We start from the raw sequence: 5,282 nt of genomic DNA, 5'->3' as shown, positions 1-5,282 counted from the left end.
TGTATATATTTTAATATGATTTTATGTGCTTTAAACGTTTATCTAGTGATATTACGACTTCAATATTTGTGGCGGACAGACGTAAAGTCGAATAAAATGACTTAAACTTGATTTTTATTTTTCCATATACTTTTTTAACAAGCGACGTATAATCGGGAACGACGTAACTCGAAACGACGTAAGTCGAGGTATGCCTGTACACTTTTTAATTTCAATTGTTGAAAAAAATTTTTGGTTTCTGATTGTTAACAATAAATTGTCGATTTTTCAATTTTTAGATATAGATTGTTATGTTTGATTGCTAAGAATAAATTGTTGAATTTCGATTGTTGAAAATAGATTGTTGTATTTGATTGTTAAGAATAGGTTGTTGAATAACGGTTTTTGAGAATAAATTGTTTGGTTTTGATTGTTAAATGTAAATTGTTCATTATCGATTCTTGAAACTAAATTGTTGATTTTCGATCGTTTAAAATAGATTGTTAATTTATGATTGTTAAGAATTGATTCTTAATATTTCATTGTTGAACAGGGTTGTTGAGTATAAATTGATTATTTTTGATTGTTACAAAAAATTCTCGATTTTTGATTGTTAAAATTACATCGTTGATTTTTTATTGTTAAAAATAGATTGATGTCTTTTTACTGCAATGGATAGTTGGCTCTTGATTGTTCAAAACACATTGTTGATTTGCACTAGTTTAAAAGAAATTGTGAGGTTTTATTGTTATAAATAAATTGCTTGTTTTTTATTGTAAAAAAATAAATTGTTCATTTTTGTTAAAAATAGATAGTTGCGTTTGATTGTTAGGAATAGATTGTTGAATTTCGGTTGTTGAAAATCGATTTTCGAATTTCCTTTGTTAAAACCTTTTTGTCCATAAAGAAGAGGCGAGCATTCCTGGATTTACTGCTTGATCATCATTTAACAGATAAAAGTCTCAACGAAGAGGATATCAGAGAAGAAGTTGATACATTCATGTTCGCAGTAAAATCAGTTTCATTTACAAATTAAAAAAAAATTCAGGATGTATAAGAATTGTCTTTTTGTTAGGGACACGACACTACCGCAATAGGTATTAGTTGGTCACTTTTTCTCCTCGGATTGCATCCGGATATACAAGAGAAAGTTTACCAGGAGCTGGAAAAAATTTTCGGTGAAGACAAATAATTCTATTACATCCAAAGACCTTAGAAAAATGAAGTATGTGGAATGTGTTGTCAAGGTAAGAATTTACCTTTAAATGCCTGGTTCAAAGATGAAATTTAGACATTTAAATTATCAACAACCGTGAGGCAGATAATAGTGAGGGCTTATCAGACCAATAATAGGCACAAACGCTACAGAATCTAAGTGAAAACGTTTAATAAACACAAAAATGACTACATAAGTATGGAAACAAAAAACCCAAAATGCAATTTGGACTATTTTCCGATAGAAAATAGTCCCTCATTAGTTGATATTGACTAAAGGCTTTAGTATAATTAAAATTACAAGGTATAGGTAAACCTAAAACGACTCTTAAAGCTATACAATATAAATATGAAAACGCCGTTATATCTGTACGAACAGTAAGCGTTATCGGTCTAGACAGGTGTAATAAACAGATGCTATTTTTATCGATTTTTACTCTTAATCAGAAACAAAAGATAAGATTTCAGATGTTTAAAAAATTAATAAAACTATTGTAATTGGATGAAATAACACTCGTTTTATGACGTTATTCATTAAACTTTTGCATCTATTTTTGAATCCGTATTTTTATAGACATAAAACAATTTCATATTAATAATACATCTTTGTTGTGAATAATACTTATTATGTAGTGTCTCACAAAATTTTTTTTTTTCTCTGATGTTTTGTTCTTTCAGAATTGCATTTAAGGAAGTTCTGAATGCGATGGAAGTTCTGTCCTTGAATTTTAGAAATGATTATCGAAATTATAATAGACATACGGTGACGAAAATGCATAAAAATATCTCGTAAAAATTAAAGGAAATGTCTTTTTCAAGCTTATGAATGTCATATTTAAAAATAATTATAGCCTCTCCCTTTATATTTTATTTATATTGCATGATTATAAGTTGAAATAAAAATTTATTTATATGAAAATTTTTATGCTGTACTTAACAAAAATTACAAAAACTATCAATAATTAAAGAATAATATTTTATAAACTTTAGAATTTATAATTTTTGGCAATTAACATTTTGTATACAACTTTGTATCGTGTTGTCTCTTAAAAGGATATTACGATTCTTAAACAATTTCTAATTTTATAAAAGATTTTACTAATTTAAAGTGATAAATAGTTAATGTTATAATAGACAGAAAATCCATGTTTCTTGAAATTTTCTAGATGATACTATCTGAGCACGTAATATGTAATTATGTCAACAATCTTCCTATATACACATGAGGAATGTTGTATCAAAGATCATCTAATTGTTAGAATGAACCATCGAGGAGCAGCAAACTGTTATACGTTTGCTGCTCCTCAGCGGTCAAACGGTTTCGAAACAAGAGAAATTTCTCACTGAAATTTGGCGCAGTATGAAGACTGTTGTTTCAGACACCATACATTGTATGATTCGGCCGAAAGATTTAAGAAATGCTAATTTACTTATCTATTTGCAATTTGTATCTGTTGCAATAGTTGCTGAAGCAATCGGTTCTCATCTCATCGGCCACCTTAAATTTTTCGATTCAATCTTACACCTTAAATTTGCTTAAACGACTGTCTAAATACTGAACCACCATCAAGTGATAAATTTCACTTGCTTTTATATCTTTTGATTGCAAAACCGTATAATACCACGCTGCACTAGGCTGGTGCATTCTGACAGATGAGTAGCCATCTGTAATAAGACATCGACATTTGCATATAATAAATATATCTGATATTAGAAGAAAGCAAAATTTGTGCAGACAATTGCTTTGTAATATGATCTACCAAACTCCAATGAAACGTTCCATTGTAATTGAAAACGTAACAAATATTCACGCTTTCGTTGTTGGACGCATAATAACAAGAATACTGCGAAAGCTGAAATAGAAATTTATGTGTTTCTATAAATTTTTTAAAATATATTTTTTATTTAAATATTTCATTTCTTGCGTTGAAACCGTGTTGTATTAAATTTTTGAGAGTTTTAAACACAAAATCGTGTTATTAATCAATCACGTGGCTTCTTTTTCATCTTTATTGATTAAAATAGAAAAGAATAAAAATAGAAAAGAAGCCATGTGAGTGATTAATAATACGATCTTTTGTTTAACACACTTAAATATTTTTGTTAATATATTCGTATTCCACAAAATACAAGTTTAAATATCATACACCATTGCTGTTTAATATTAGTATATTGTATACAGTAAGATTAAAATTCTATTATCTTGTTATGACAGCACAACTTGTTCAAACGCATCCATATGCAAGTTCAAACATGCTCTCACAGCGAGTATTATAGAAGGAAATCAAATTACAAAGAACACATACACATGAAGTTGGAACTTATAAATTGCTCGTGTATGTATGTACATGTCATATATGCATGTTCATACCTGTCGCTGTAAATGCAGCGACATAAAATATTATGAATAGTTATATTTCATTTTTTCATACTGTCGGTATTTTTTTTCTTAAAGTATAAAATTAGTGCAATGTGATTATATAAATAATTAAAAAAATTACATTTATAATTACAGTCAAAATTCAATTAGTAATAGTAAGGCTTACTGTTGTTATTCCTTTGGATGGGGGTCGCGGAGCTAAGAAGGTTTTTATATTTACTATTTAGGGATCGCGGAGCTAAGAAGGTTGAGAATCGGTGTTGTATGTTATTTGCCTTCCATTTGAACATTTAAAATGTTTTCTTGAAATTGTGACTTACATCTTTGACTAAATCCATTCATTGTTTTTCTAGATTTTGTGAAAATTAACTTATTTTGCTTTTGAAACACTGGGATCTTCACAATATAAATCTATTCTAATAAGAAAAGAAAAATATTACTAAAATAGTTTTTGTTTTGATTGAAAAGATATAGAAGTATAGATATTACAGATACTGCAGTGGAGAATTAATATAATCGCATACATTTTTTACATTTTCAATACAAAATATTCTTAATAATTGGTATAATAGTCGAAATTTACGAGTTCTGCAAAATTTACAATGTTTGTAAGATAGAATATATTTACAAAATACATACACAAAAAATATTATTAAAAGTAGAGGAGAAGGTGGTATTATGGAACACTGCGGGTATTATGGAACCACCCCATTTCGAACTGATAGCGGAATGTGGCTGAACTGAACTAGGCAGACATCCATAGCAAGGGGAAAATCCGTTTTACTTCAGTTAAACGGTTGTCTGTATTTAATCAGCAAATTTGTTTTTTTCAAAATTTGCAAGTTTTGAATGCTAAGTGAATTTAATTATTTTTAAAATATAAATCGTGTAGTTGTAGGTTCACTGGTGCATGTATTCCGTTCCAGAGACTTAGCGGTACATATTAATCTGTGTGATGTTCACGTTTTTTAAATTTTGGTCTTGACAGACATAAGTTAATTCGAGATGGCGATGCGTGAAATACGGACCCCATTGGTGCTTTTACAGTAATATGGAACTCAACTCCTCCGAACTTTCTATTTGCAAGCAGACATTCCTCCAGAGCAATTTGTGAAAAAGACACTAGGTAGAAAGCCAATTCTTCCCGAGAATATCGAAAAAGAGCTGCTGGAATATATATTGTTGATGGAGGTCATATTTTTCTATTATAAAAGCATTTTTGCGATAAAATACATTGGAGTAAATAATTTGGTAATTATTTAACATTTTTTGTCCTTTCCTATTTGTTTTTGGCTACATTAAAGCATTTTTTTGGTAAGGTTCCATATTACCACCCGATTTTCTCTAAGCCTACTTTCGGACTTTTTGTACAAAAGCTTTCAAAAACCATACTTATAATCACACTAGCGAAAAATCCAATTAGGAACATTTAGTTTACTAGTTACCAGTACTTTTCGCACAAAAAATGTGGGTGTAGTTACGGTACCTTGTTTACAATTCACTAAAATATAATTGGAGTTCCATAATACCACCTTCTCCTCTACTTAAAATGTTGTGTGAGTAAGTTATGATTAATTTTCATAAATTATTAGCCGTGTAAGTTTATATGCCCCATTGATTCTATATGTTTTTAATAATAGGAAATTAAACTTGAAAATTCGATATCTAAAAGTATTGAACTTGTCGATGAATCATCGTGTATCAAACA

At 29.0% G+C, this 5,282-nt stretch overlaps 1 long non-coding RNA gene across 1 annotated transcript; it reads left to right on the top strand.

Moving 5' to 3' along the window:
- The first annotated feature begins 855 nt into the window (after positions 1-855).
- LOC111612500 lies at positions 856-1,226 on the top strand. The gene is made up of 2 exons (XR_002754613.1): positions 856-988; positions 1,055-1,226. It is a non-coding gene; the product is annotated as an uncharacterized LOC111612500 (long non-coding RNA).
- The last annotated feature ends 4,056 nt before the right edge of the window (positions 1,227-5,282 follow it).

This window comes from Centruroides sculpturatus, unplaced genomic scaffold (assembly GCF_000671375.1).
Source record: "Centruroides sculpturatus isolate CEXI.00-Female unplaced genomic scaffold, Cexi_2.0 scaffold1769, whole genome shotgun sequence".
Taxonomy (NCBI): Eukaryota; Metazoa; Arthropoda; class Arachnida; order Scorpiones; family Buthidae; genus Centruroides; species Centruroides sculpturatus.
This window is presented reverse-complemented; position numbering and strand designations above follow the sequence as displayed.